Here is a 15,220-nt window from a genome sequence, read left to right on the forward strand (position 1 = left end):
GTTAGTCTTACCTCAAAGAACTATAACTCATGCCCTAGGGTAACTATAACTATAAAATATTTTTTTTTTAAACAGAAAAGGGGCCAGGGTATGGACAGCTCTCACTTATTAGAAGTAAAGGTTTCCTCTGTTTCCCTGCCCATGGAGATGCAGGCAGGGAAACAGAAGAAACAATTGCTCTCACAGACAGGGAGCTGCATGTTCAGCAGCTCCCTGTCTGTGACAGCAATGCTGGATCCCACAGGAGGTGTGGAGCGGCTCGGGCCGTGGGGACCTCAAGGCTCCCCCACAGTGACTGGGTGCCCTTTGGGCTTCCTTGGTGACATGCTGGGCCCCGGGGGATGAGGTTGAGATCGAGAGGGGGCCGCGTTCCCCCCCCCCCCCAAAACATAAATGTTTAGGCTAGGCCCCAGGAGCTTGGGTCCCCAGGGGCAAGATCTAATGTTTAGGCCCCATTCCCCAGGGGTGACATCGGCCCAGGAAGGGGGGGGGGGGCTACACAACCCCTCTCCTCAGAAACAAAATAATTATATTAATGCTGGGCCCTGGGGGGTGGGGACCCTGGGGCTGAATTTGGCCAGGGGATGGGAGACGGGTGGCCCCCATCTCCCCAAAAATAAATTTTTAGACGGCCGTGTCCTGGAGTATGGGGTCCCCAGGGCCAAGAAAAAAATACACATAATAATGCTGGACCCCTGGGGATGGGGTTCCTGGGAAAGAAATTGGCTGGGGAGGGGGGTTGCATGGCCCCCTTCCCCTAAAATGCAATTTTAAAAGGTCGGGCCATGTGGACCTGCGGCCTACTCCTGCTGTGCATGGCCAAAGATCTTGCACACCATGGGGTTGGGTGGTTAAGGGTGTTGTCTGCAGGGACTGGCTGCAGGCCAGGCCCTGTGGCGAATCCCTGCTTCACACAGCAGAAGGCCTATAGCAGTGGAGGGTTGGGTGGTAGTAGGGGTTGGCTTCAGAGCCTGGCCTAGGGCCAGGCCCTGCTGCCAACCCCCACTGTGCATGGCTAAATGCCATGCACAGCATGTGGTTGGGTGGTTATAGGAGTTGGAGGCAGGGCCTAGTCACAGGCCAGGCCCTGCGGCCAACTGCTGCTGTGCACGGCCAGAGGCCGTGAGTGGCAGTGGTTGGATTAACTTATAGTTATGAAAATAACAATGTTAAAAAAACATAGAAATTCACTGAAAAAAGACAAAGGTTATGGGGATGTTACAGTTAGGAAATATATATTTTTTAAAACATAGAAATTCACTTAAAAAGCAAAGGTTACAGGGACGTTTTAGTTAGACTCTAATTTTAAACATGTAAAACCATGGAAATTCAACTATTTGATTTATAGTTATCTCAAGTAACTATAACTAGTGCCCTAAAGTAACTATAACTCGCACCCTCGCCAGGCACTGCTAATTACCCCACATATAACGGCATTCATTACATCTTTGGTAACAGCATTGATAATATAAATGTAATATTTGCAATGAAATTTGTATCAAAAAAACTGTGCATGGTGGGGGTCCGAGTCCATGTGAAGGAGTACACTGGTTAGCCTTTTCAAAGTCTAAATCTCGCCAACTTTGCAAAACATTGATAGCAAAATTTACATTTCACAAACTCAGAGTTGCAAAAATATGGTTGCCTAATTTTCTTTATCCATATCACTATATCACTGCCATTTCAAGCAGCCTGTGTGACATTTTAGTGATTGTGCCATCGTAGCAGTATCATTGCTCTACTGCAGGACAACAAAGTCTGAATGTTTTGTTAAATACGAACAGTTCAGTGTTTACTTCATATGCAGCTTTCCCTCCTCTCCCAGCCTATCTCAACCAATTTGGAACCGCTATTTTAGGGCAAATTGAAAAACCCTGCACTGTCCTTTTCTTAATTGATGCCTAATTGCTACTTAATTTGTGCAGACAATTACAAGCGGTGTGCACCAGGATTTTTGTGGCTGGAAACGTATTTGCCATCATCCGCCTTTGACTTTGACGCAGAGAAAAGAAGAGAAAGTCAGAAAAGAAAGAAAGAATAAGATAGAGAAAGACAAGAAATACGGGACAAATGGAGAAAAAGAGAAAAGGAGACAGGAAATAAAAGGTGGTGGATGAAAAAAATATGAGGTAGAATTATGAGTGCACAACCTTGGTATTCGACAGCACTGTCACCCTGTAGTTCTAGCATTATCTCGTTAGGTACTTAGATAATGTAACTTGTTTATTTTTTATTTATTTAATTGCTTGTTTGTTTGATTGTTACAAATTAAGCTCTTATTATCTTTTAACAATAACTGTGAATTGCTCTACCTCAAAAATTGCCAACATACTATAATATATTTTTTACAGAGTTACATTGTGTAAATATTGTGAATATTCTTTAAAGATGGTCTGAAGATAGCACTCAGGGCTGGTGAATGAAAAACGAAGTTATTCTAAAAAGAAACTATAAACCACATTCCACATTTTAAGCAGCACTGCTTTGTTGGCATTGATGGGCCTTAGCAATAGTTAAAATGTGAATTTATATTCGTTTTATTGATTTTTGCTTGTGGATCTTGGTTAAAAATGAAGTATTTTTCTCCTATAGTATTCAAAATGATATGAGTCCCAAAAAGATCATAAACGTATGAATGACAGACAGATTAATCAATATTTACAGTGTACATCTATGCCATTACGCTTGAAGCACCTCATGGGAGTTGTGTGACAATGAAAAATGTCTAGATCTTAAATGCGCAGTTCATGTCTTTTTAAAATTATTTTCTTGAAGGCGCAACTGTTGTTGGGTTTACAATATGTACTAGTTTACCAATGTAGCTCACCAAAGGAGACAGGTGACTCTCTAATTGACATAACATTAATATAATCATAAAAATTGTATTATATTAATTAGAACTTGGTAAACGCTGTAATTAAGGTAGATGGTGACCGATGTCTTCTGTGTCCCCAAACACAGTAAGAAATCTCACAAGGCTATTTAAATGTGATCTGTCAGCTGTCCAGTTTCACAGAAGCCATCTGCTGGCAAATGAAATCTCTCTCCAGATACGAGCGTCGGGAAAGCTACAATCCAAAGAATAGATTTTGTTGGGCGAGTTCTAATATCACATGGAAGTTTAACATACTTAGGGGCAGATTTAAGAACCCCTTGCTCCATATTAGCATCATTATTTTTTTATGCTAACGTGGCCAAAATCACGGCGCCAAATTTACAAAGTGGCTCCACGCATGCATTGCGCCACTTTGTAATCCTTTGCGCAACTTTATACCTGCGCCAGGTATAATGTATGCAAAGGGGCGTTCCCCCGTTAGGGGGGGTGAAAAAATGGTGCAAAGAAATTTAAGATATTTCTTTGCATCATTTTTTTCGGCACCTTTAACGCCTGCTCAGAGCAGGCATTAAAAGGAGGCACACCATTGGCTACAATGGGCCTCAATGGGCTTTGCAGGATTAGCGTACACATTTTTGATGCTAATCCTGCAAAGCTTCAAACTAGCATAAAAAATTCTGACACTAATTCCCTAACTACCGGGATGGGGTGCTGTATCTTAGATACGGCAAACAAATGATGGCATTAGGGGGGCTCTAGGTGGCGCAAGAAAAGTGCTGCTGCACTGGGTGAAGCACCATTTTTCTTAAATCTGGCCCTTAGGGTCATGTTTACAAGAAAGTTGTGCATCATAAATTAATGATCAATAAATGATGTGCCACTTTTCTTGCGCCCCATTGTGGCCACCTCACGACACCATGTGTGTGCTGTATTTACAATACGGCGCACCATGGCAGACGTTAGGCCAATAGCGTGAAAAATGTTGATGCTATTGTGGCGCTTTGGTGGATTAGTGCCATAAATAATGGCGCTAATCCACCAAAGTCAAGAGAGGCCCATTGCAAACAATGGGAGAGTCACTTTAATGCATGCCTAAGGCAGGCATTGAAAACTACACTAAAAATGGCACAGTGAAATCTTGTAGATTTCACTGAGCCATTTTTATGGGTCTCCCTGCTTCGGTATACCCCCCTTGCATACATGATGCCTGGGGCAGGCATAATGTGTCACAAGGATTTGGACTTTGTAAATGTGCTGAAACGAAAATGCCTCCTTAACGCCACATTAGTATAAAACATTTTTTTTGCTAATGTGGCGCAAGCAGGCACAAGGGGCTTGTAAATATGCCCCTTAGATCGCAAGCCATCATGTCCATGCTTGCAGTCCCTTAAACTGTAAGGAAGGATTTTGCCACATAACTGCACACAACTGCACACCTGTACAAATAATACAATTATGCCCAATGCTATATTTCATTGTTTTTCGTCATACATTTTAACTTTCAAATCATTGTTAATTATTCTGTGCACATTCAATATTGAACTGGTGGAGGTGTGTTCAAGCCAGGGCACCTAGAGATGCTTTTTATTTGCTGTTCGAATCCAGTTCTTCTAATATACTGTAGATCAATGAGAATTAATTCGTGTCTAATTTACATACCCAGTTAGTTTACAGCAATAGTTTGATATGCAAGAACAGCAGTTTTTCTTTCGTCGGAAGTACTAGTGAATGTGGACTGTGCCCACAATATTCATCTGGTGCATCTGTCCATCAAAGACGAGTCATATGTGTTAGCAGATTCAGTGCTGATCTGTTAGACTGGAAATCACTGATCTTAACTCCCACCAGATTCCCTTATTCAATTTTCTGGGAGTGTTTAAACTAAAGAGATTTAAAAAACATGGCGACTTTTTTTTAAAGTCAAGCTCTACAAATAGTGTCAGAAACCACAGACAGAGGCCATTGAAGTAGCGAGCAAGATTTGGTGGACGACCCAGAACACAAAGTCTGGAGAGTCAAATCGCCCCATCATCTACTCATTTGTAATAACCGTAACCATTTTTCTTCTCTCTAGCTCCATTCTCACACAATGTGCTTCGATTAACTAGACGGACTTCTACTATGAATATAAATGTATTTTCAATTTTAAGGACACATGTCTACCTACATTGCAGTGGTTCTAAACGGGAACAAGGCTGCTTGTGTCCACCCTTGTCATTAGATGCACATCAAATTTATTCAAAAGAGATATGAATGGGATACCAAACTGTGTGAAACTCTCTTTAAAGTAGAAAACACAACTTAAAGTGTGATTGTACAATTTACACAATTATGTTTTCTGTCATTGTATTACCATGAGGGAAAGCAAACTATATTTATGTCAATTGGAACACCTCTTGAACTTCTTCCACAAAATACAAGCTCCTTTTGGAAATATGAGTAACATCATTTATGAAACAAGTCTATGACCTTACAGTCATCTTACCTTTATTTCAGATAACCTTTTGTGCACTGAGCTGTCATGTTTCCTTTGCACTCGCAGTGTCTCTCATTTAACCCCTTTGCTGTCAGGCCTTTTCCCCCTCAGGTGCCAAGCCTTTTTTGGCTATTTTGGGCAGTTCGCGCTTAGGCTCTCATAACATTTTGTCCACATAAGCTACCCACGCAAAATTTGCTTCCTTTTTTTCCAACACCCTAGGGATTTTAGAGGTACCCAGACTTTGTGGGTTCCCCTGAAGGAAACCAAGAAATTAGCCAAAATACAGCAAAAAGTTTGTTTAAAAAAATAAATGGGAAAAAAGGGCTGCAGAAGAAGGCTTGTGTTTTTTCCCCTGAAAATGGCATCAATGAAAAGTTTGCAGTGCTAAAATCACCATCTTCCCAGCTTTCAGGAATAGGCAGACTTGAATCAGAAAACTCAATTTTTCAACATAATTTTGGCATTTTACTGGGACATACCCCATGTTTACAATTTTTTGTGTTTTCAGCCTCCTTCCACTTATTGACAGAAATAGGTGTGAAACCAATGCTGAAGCCCAGAACGCTAAACATTTCTGAAAAGTAGATGAAATTCTGAATTCAGCAAGGGGTAATTTAAGTAGATCCTACAAGTGTTCCCTACAGAAAATAACAGCTGAAATAAAAAATATTGAAATTTAGGTAAAAAACAGCAATTTTTCTCCACATTTTACTCTGTAACTTTTTCCTGCGATGTCAGATTTTTTAAAGCAATATACTGTTACGTCTGCTGGACTCTTCTGGTTGTGGGGATATATAGGGCTTGTAGGTTCATCAAGAACCCTAGGTACCCAGAGCCAATAAATGAGCTGAACCTTGCATTGGTTTTTCATTATCTACCGGGTATACAGCAATTCATTTGCTGAAATATAAAAACTGAAAAATAGGTATCAAGAAAACCTTTGTATTTCCAAAATGGGCACAAGATAATGTGATGAGAAGCAATGGTTATTTGCACATCTCTGAATTCCGGGGCGCCCATACTAGAATGTGAATTACAGGGCATTTCTCAAATAGACGTCTTTTTTACACACTGTCTTACATTTGGAAGGAAAAAATGTAGAGAAAGGCAAGGGGCAATAACACTTGTTTTGCTATTCTGTGTTCCCCCAAGCCTCTGTGGGGCTCTGACCAGGTTACATTACCCAGAATCCTTTGCAAACCTCAAAATTTGGCCAAAAAAACACATCACATTTCCCCAAAGAAAACAGAGCTGTTTTTTGCAAAGTGCCCAGCTGTGGATTTTGGCCTCTAGCTCAGCCGGCACCTAGGGAAACCTAGCAAACCTGCACATTTTTGAAAACTAGACACCTAGGTGAATCCAAGATGGGGTTACTTGTGGGGCTCTGACCAGGTTCTGTTACCCAGAATCCTTTGCAAACCTCAAAAGTTTTGCCATAAAAACACTTTTTCCTCTCATTTCCGTGACAGAAAAGTTCTGGAACCTGAGAGAAGCCACAAATTTCCTTCCACCCAGCATTCCCCCAAGTCTCCTCATAAAAATGGTACCTCACTTGTGTGGGTAGGCGTAGCGCCCGCGACAGGAAATGCCCCAAAACACAATGTGGACACATCACATTTTCCCAAAGAAAACAAAGCTGTTTTTTGCAAAGTACCTAGCTGTGGATTTTGGCCTCTAGCTCAGCCGGCACCTAGGGAAACCTAGCAAATCTGTGCATTTTCGAAAACTAGACACCTAGGGGAATCCAAGATGGGGTGACTTGTGGGGCTCTGACCAGGTTATGTTACCCAGAATCCTTTTCAAACCTCAAAATTTGGCCCAAAAACACTTTTTCCTCTCATTTCGGTGACAGAAAGTTCTGGAATCTGAGAGTAGCCACACATTTCCTTCCACCTAGCGTTCCATCAAGTTTCCTGATTAAAATGGTACCTCACTTGTGTGGTTAGGCTTAGTGTTTGCGAAAGGAAATGCCCCAAAACACTACCTGGACACATCAAAATTATCAAATACAAAACTACCTGTTTTTGTGGGTGTGGGGGCACCTGCGTTTTTGGTCCTGGGCTCAGCAGCTATCTAGGGAAACCTACCAAACCCAGTCATTTCTGAAAACTAGACATCCGAGGGAGTCCAGGGAGGTGTGACTTTCGTGGATCCCCCACAGATTTCTTACCCAGAATCCTCAGCAAACCTCAAATTTAGCTAAAAAATCACTCTTTTCCCACATTTCTGTATGGGATCACCGCACCAGGACAAATCTCCTACCACCCAACGTTCCCCTCAGTCTCCCAGTAAAAATTATACCTCACTTGTGTAGGTGGGCCAAGTGCTTGTGACAGGGAAGAGCCAAAAACATGTTGAAATTGAGGGGGAACCAAAGCGGGTCCAAAAGGGCAGTTTGAAAAACAAAATTTAGGCTAGCAAGTGCAGCAGAATTTTTATCGGTGTAGATGAGTAAATGTTGGGTGGTAGGAATTTTGTGGATTCCTGCGGATTCCGGAAGGTTCCATCACAAAAATGTGGGAAAAATGTGTGATTTCCAACAAAGTTGGAGGTTTGCAGGGCATTGTGGGTAAGAACATGGACATGATGGACAAGAGCATGGTGCGGGGTGCATGTGAAGCACACCACCCTGGAATCAACCAGATGTTTCGTTTTCAGATGTGTCTGGGTCTTGTGGATTTTTCTACATGGCAGCGTCCCGAAGTCAAAAAAGTGCAGCCCTCACCATTCCAAGTGGGACGATTTTGAGAGTTACCAAGCTCTCATGGCCCAAATGTAAAACCAAAACCCAAAATAATCAAATGTCTTCTTGCTTGCTGTGGGATTAGATGTTTTAGTGTGCGGGGGCAGAGCTGAAAGACTGCTACCCCCTTCAGTTGAGGTGGGGGCATAACCAGGCCCATACTGGTTGGTAGCCACAACCGCATTATTTTTTGTTTCTTTTAAATTCCATGCCATTTGTAGACTTTCTGCCCCCCTTGGGTGTAGATCGGCCCCATTTATTTGGGGTGGGGGTATGGCCATATCCCCACCCTCTTATTTTGAAAAAAAATCTTTCCTGGTCTCTGTTGGGCAGATGGGCCTTCCGAATATAGGCAGATATGGCCAACAGTAATGTGCCCCCCAAACAAAACACACACATACACACACCAGTCCCTGATGTCTAGTGGTTTCTGCCCCCCTTGGGGGCAGATTGGCCAAACAAAAATAGGCTGATCTGCCCCCAATTGTCCTAAATACAATTTGCCCCCAGGGGAGCAACCCTTGCCTAGGGTCGCACCCAGGGTCGCGCCCCATACATAAAAACATAAACTAAATTAAAAAAGTATATATATATATATATATATATATATATATATATATATATATCCCTGATGTCTAGAGGTTTCTGCTCCCCTTGGAGGCAGAAAAGGCCTAAAAATATTTTGACCCCCCAGGGGTGCCGCCCTTGCCCAAAGGGCCGCTCCCCTTATGTGTTAGTATAAAAAAAGAAATTCCCTGGTGTCTAGTGGCTTCTGCTCTGCTAAAAATGATTTGCCCCCCTTAGGCAAGGGCAGCACGATCTGGCAGCATAAATGCTTGCAGAGACATGAAAGGAAAGGCTTTTCCTTTCCTTTCATGCCTCTGCTGGCACCCGTCACTAGGGGGATCAGGGGTGGAAGGGGAAGCGATTCCCCTTCCAGCCCTGACCTGGGGGGGCCGGGGGAGGTGGCCCTCAGGGGGAGCGCTAGTGCTTCCCCCGATTGCCGGTAATCGTACATAATGGTTACGTCCGTGGCGCCCGAGAGCCGCAGCCACAGATGTAACCATTACATCCATGGCCCTCAAGGGCTTAATATTTCAAAGGAGGAGCATATTTCATCTTACTGTGAGGAGAGTGAAGTAAGTATTTTTCTTATATAGTGTAAGATAATTCTCCGATGGACGTGTACCCTTGTGGTTGTTTGGACACCACAGGAAAGTTTGAAGCTTTTTCTGAGGAGCTCCAGAGTTTCAGTGGGATCTACTGGAAAATGTATCCAACCTGTAGTTCCACAGTGTCAGATTGAATTTCAGCTTCCTCCCACTCAAAGCTCCTAGAATCTCTAAAACAACAAGTCCCATTCTGCGTTAGGACTTAGAAACTTTTCAGTGAGAAATCCCCAAACCTCCAAAGCTCCAGCGGGTCAACCCTACTTCAGGTGTCTATTCTTCAGTTCCACACCTGTAGCTTAGAGAGGATTTTTCTTCTCAAAAAGTGACAAAGTGTCATTCTACATAGTAACTTAGAAAAAATGTTACATTTATTTTTTAAAAAAATGGCCGTCCATTTCTGAAGTGGAATTTAGAAACTGTTTAGAACTTTGGGATTTCCAGACTTTTCACTGGGACAAATACATTTAGGCCCGTATTTATACTTTTTTGGCGCCACGTTTGAGTAATTTTTTTACGCAAAAGTGGCGCAGACTTATAAAATACACTTGTATTTTGTAAGTTTGCACCGTTTTTGCGTCAAAAAGCGGTGCAAATGAGGAGCTAAAAAAGTATAAATACGGGCCTTAGTGCATAGGACCAGGGTTTTATCTTGGAAGGCTTCAAATTGCTTCTAGGTCCAATTTACCTTTTCTATCGGACTATTATTGATACTTAGTGCTTAGTGCTTTGAGCTGCTATTTCCAGTTCTCTTATTTGATTTTTGTCATTTTGGCAGTATTTTACTTATAAAATGTTTCATTTATCTTAAAACGGTTGTAGAGTTTTATTGTGTTTGTGTGACTTTTCCAACTGTGTACTCACTACATAAGTACTTTACCCATTGACTTTATTGAAACCTGATTGCTTAATGTAACGTTACTATGGATTGAGCTCAGTTTTTTTTGATTTGATATGTGGAACATCTAGCAGGTGGTGGCCTTATTTCTTGCAGCCTTGTCACTCATAGTATCTATCATCACCTGCAGTCAAATCAGTGTGGCACAAGAAAAAAATGCCATGGTCATTGCAAAATATCCAAGCAGCCTACCTCTACAAAAATAATGTGAGATTGGCTTGTCACCAAAAACAACCACAATGACCTTTTCCCTCCCAGCCTCAGACACTCCCGCCAGTACCTGCAATGCAGAGCACAAGGAAAGTAGGCAGCGCTGACACTGCGATGCAGTAGGTGCACAAGCAGGAAAGCCACGGCCAGTGTCAGCCAGAAGCAGTCCAGAAAGTTCGGCTTAGCAGCTGTTCCCAGCATGGACACCATGGCATAGGAAACTAACTCGCAGAGCTAAGAGCGGCGTACGATCACAAGGAGCTGGTGCAGGGTACGCGCACGCGTCCCCGCTCCTAATCCAGCCCCTTTGCCAAGCCAGGAGCAGGCAGCGGGAGTCCTGTACCTGAGCTTTTGCTACCCGAGCCCCTGCACACAGACAACTGCGTAGAGTGATACAGCATCAGATATAGATCCAGAGATTTTCACCATGCAGGCGACTGGGTTCTGTGTTTGGAAATAACATTTCCTCTCGGATAAAGTTTTCGTATTGTTGGGAGATGATTACCGATTTCAGTTACTTGGATTGTAGATGAGTGATAAGTGGCTGAAAACCTGAACTGGCAGCAGCTGAGCAGGCGCAGCTCGCTCTCCTCCTCCCGGGGTCTGTAATGTAGTATGATAAAGACCAACCTGTGATCTTGGTGCACAAGTGCGAGCTGCAGGGCTCACCGCCGCCAGTAACCCGCATTTATCTGAAGACTTCTCCATCGCGATCTCGCACCAACCTGTGATTTTGGTGCACCTGTGCAAACGGCTCGGGGAGCCGGAAAGTTGCCTAGTCCCGCGTGACTCGCACTTTTACGCACCATTGGACCCAGCAGCGCGGGACGCGCTGCTGTAGAACTCTCTCTGGGGGCCACGCTTAGACTGGGGTGAGACTTCCCCCCCCAGACTGCTTTGCTGTCGACCCTCCCCCTTGTGACTCGCACTTTAAAGCGCTATTGGACCCCGCAGCACAGGACACGCTGCTGTACAACTCTCCCTGGAGGCCACTCTTAGACTGGGGTGGAACTTCATCCCCCAGACTGCTTTGGGGTGGAACTTCATCCCCCAGGGCTGCCGGCCCTCCCCTTGTGGCTCACACTTTTAAGCACCATCGGACCCCACAGCGCAGGGCGCGCTGCTGTACAACTCTCCCTGGAGGCCACGCTTAGACTCGGGTTGGACTTCATCCCCCAGACTGCCTTGCTGCCGGCCCTCCCCTTTGTGACTCGTGCTTTTAAGCACCATCGGACCCCGCAGCGCCCGTCTTCGCCCATCATTGCCTGACAGAGGCTGGACTGGGCATCTTTATTTAGCTGTTGAGAAGTAAGTTTTTGCTCCAGATTCGTGTTGTACACTTTTGAAGCTGGTAAGGATATGGGGAAACGCAAAGCTGTGGAGGCTTCTGCACATATGTGTGGTCCAAAAGAATCTAAGAAACGACCAAATAATAAGACCAGCTCTTTGGGCAATAAGGAAAGTAACACCTTAGAAGACATTTATCCTCTAATTGAAGAAGTAGAGGCCATTTTGAGAAGTAATACTAATATTTCCCCTGCAAACTATGGTGGCTTAGCCAATAAAATCCCTGATATGTTTAAAAAAGGCACCACCCAGTGCAGTGGCCTGGACGCATCATTGCGCGATATAGATGGCTCTGCTGCAAGAGAAGAGGTCCTCATCCCCCCTCTCTAATCCGTGAGGTCCTGGTGCTCCTGAACATTTTGTGCTCTAATCAGTATGGCCCTCTGGCAGAAATTGGGGGGCTTCATGATACTGCTACTCATGCACGCATTGGAATTTCTGTTGATGACAATGTCTTGACCAACACATCCTTAGGCATGGGAAGGCTGTCAATGCCGTGTAGCAATTCTGAACTGGCATCTGATCACCAGAAACTGGATGAAGTTAAGAGACTGGTGTTGATTTTGTTGAATAAAATAACGAGGGAACCTGATCAGATCTGTGGGTGCAGGTGTTCGAGGCTAAGTATCGGTGGGACCTTGCCTGTTTTTGGGGGAACGTCCACAGGCACTGTTGTGCCAGAACTTAGGCTACCAGCTGTCAGCCATTTCTCTGGGCCTGCTAATAATCTCCCTTCTACTAGTTCTAACAATTCATCTGATCCCCAGACGGAAGTAACACGGGTCCCATTAGAGGACGGCAGGCGTAAGTGCAGTCTCAACGCTAAGGGCAGGAATTATGCTGAGTTAAGCAGATCTGATGAAGTTCAACCAGTGGAGTGTACAAGGGGCCCTTATAGAGCGGTTGGTTCTCAGGTACCAGCTGGAGAAGTTACCCCAAGAGCATACCAAACTAGGTTATTAGATTGCACCCCCCAACAGTTCAATGTAAGATTGCTAACAACTAAGAAACAGGCCCAAGGCCCAGGAAGATCAGGAGGCACTATCTTTATAGTCAAGGTACCAAAGTTGCAATTAGGGACTATGGAAACACAGGATTCCCTGATAAACAAGGTCATTAACTGGTTGAGAGTTCAGCGTAACTGTCTTTCTGTTGTCTGAGCAGCCAGGTCAAATTTTGATTTTATTTCCATTTTTCTTGTTGACAAGTTGTTAGCAAATAATCTGATTGACTTTGAATTGCGCACCTGTCACCTTAGGAATCCCAGAGGGGTTGGCATTAAATTAAAACTATCCCCACCCGCCATCAGTTCACCCACTATACGTAGGGGAGCAGTAGGAGAGAAGTGCGATCCTAGTCATAATCATACTCCTGCATTGGTAGCTCATAATCTCCCCGTACCTACAGATGTTGACTGACTATTCACTGATGTCTATCCAATAATTCCAGCAGTGGCTTCTTCGGGTAGGTGCAGGGTGTCAGACAGGTCTGTAAACTGTAGGAAAGTTCAGCGACATGAGTTTAACATCCTGGAAGATAGTACCAAAATATCTATTATGTCCTGAAATCTAGCTGGACTGGGAAATAAACTAGTGGACCCAGAGTGGGCCACATGCATAAATGAGCAGGATATATGCTTATTCAAGGAGACTTGGGCCGAAGGCCCAGTCTTTCTGAATGGTTTTCTGTCTCATTATGTGGTGGACCAACCTGCAGAAGGGGGAAGTGGCTGGGCCAAGGTGGGGGCTATTGACAATGATAAATAAGAATTTGCAATGTGATCATTCAGTACTAAAAATAGGCTCACCTGACATATTAGGTGTGTAGCTTGAATTCAATTTAGGCTTTAAGGTAATAATAATCAATGTCTATGCTAGGTCAGTGTCGCGGGGAGTAGAGTCTCAGACTCTGGTCCAGCTAACTGAACTTATTGATACCTTGCATTATTCTATTGAAATAGTGGTTGAGGGGGGATAAGAATTGTACATTTGAACCCTCTCCTTTAATCTGTAATCTAACGGTGGAAGAGGACGAATATTGGGGTATACCACAACTGACGGGTGAACGATTGCGTATTCGCTCTTGTGTCGCCCTTCAGTTGATGTCACTGTGTCTTAAGCGAGGGCTCAGGACATGTAAAAGTTGTACGCGATCTGATCTAAGCATCACTCAAACCTTCAAGCGTGGGAAGTCCACTAGTGTTATTGACTATTTTCTAGTGGATGTTAGGATGTGGCCAGTGCTGGAAGATATGAGGGTTGATTTTTGCCATGACAGTGATCACAATTCTCTGCTTCTTACCTTGCACAGTGTTGAATTTAGAAGGTCTCAGAATACCCCCTACATCTTGGTCCCCGAGCCATTAGTCGTCATTAATTACAAACATGTTTGCTGGCCAAAAGTAATGTCTAATCCGCACCTACTTAAGGAGATCTGTAAATTGTTTGTTGATGCCATGGCTAATTATGAAGGGTACGAGGTTAGAAATATCCCGATTCTTAATATTCATGAGACACTGTTATCTGAATTACAGAACATTTTTTATAGGAAGATTACCATCAAGCGATCGGCTGTCACACACAAAACAAAAGAGTGGTTTAACAAGGATTGTTCCAAGGCTAAGTTAGCACTAAAGTTAGCCATTGCATCTCGTTCACAGGGGTGATTGGAACAGCCAAAAGTGCCTATAGTAGGGCTATAACACTAGCAAAGAAAAGCTGGGAAGATTCAATCTGGCAGAACCTGCTTGATGCAACTAGGCATAACGATAATGTGACCTTTTGGAAATTACTCTCCAATAGACACAATGAGGGTGGGAGCATTATTCGTACTCATATTCAACCAGAGAGTTGGGTGGAACATTTTTCCAATCTTTATGCTCCGCCTTGCGATATTTTTATCCATGACTCTCCCCCAATTGGTTGAAATGCACTCACTGTCAGGTGGCTCAGGGGCAAAAGTGTGCAATTACGATGATTACATTGTCTTTACTCTGGGGGAAACTATAGCCGCATTTGACTCCTTAAAACCATCTAAAGCCCCAGGTCCAGATAAGATACCAGGGGATTTATATAAGTCTGAGTCGAAAATTTGATCCAGTTATATCAATATATTAATCCAATGCAATAGCAGCTGGGGGCCCAATGCCCAGGACCTGGAAAGGGGACAAAATGATGCCTATTTATAAGAAGGGTGAAGTGAGTTCCCCTGCAAACTATAGGCCCATCAGCCTTATCGACAACCTTCAAAAATGTTTTGCTAAACAGTTACTGGATCGGCTGTTGGATTGGGTTGTAGTCAATCATGTGATGTCCCCCCTGCAGGTGGGCTTTCATTCCAAAACCAGCACGGTGGAGCAAGTCTTTCGGTTGGCGCTTCTTTATTGGAAATATGTAACCCTTGCCAAACAAAACCTATTTGTTGCTTTTGTGGACCTTCAGTCTGCATTTGATTTGGTCCCCAGAGAGAAATTGTGGGATGTCTTACACAATATAGGTGTTCCAGGGAACATAATCCATCTCCTACAGCGGATACATGA

The sequence above is a fragment of the Pleurodeles waltl genome, chromosome 8 (assembly GCF_031143425.1).
Source record: "Pleurodeles waltl isolate 20211129_DDA chromosome 8, aPleWal1.hap1.20221129, whole genome shotgun sequence".
NCBI lineage: Eukaryota > Metazoa > Chordata > Amphibia > Caudata > Salamandridae > Pleurodeles > Pleurodeles waltl.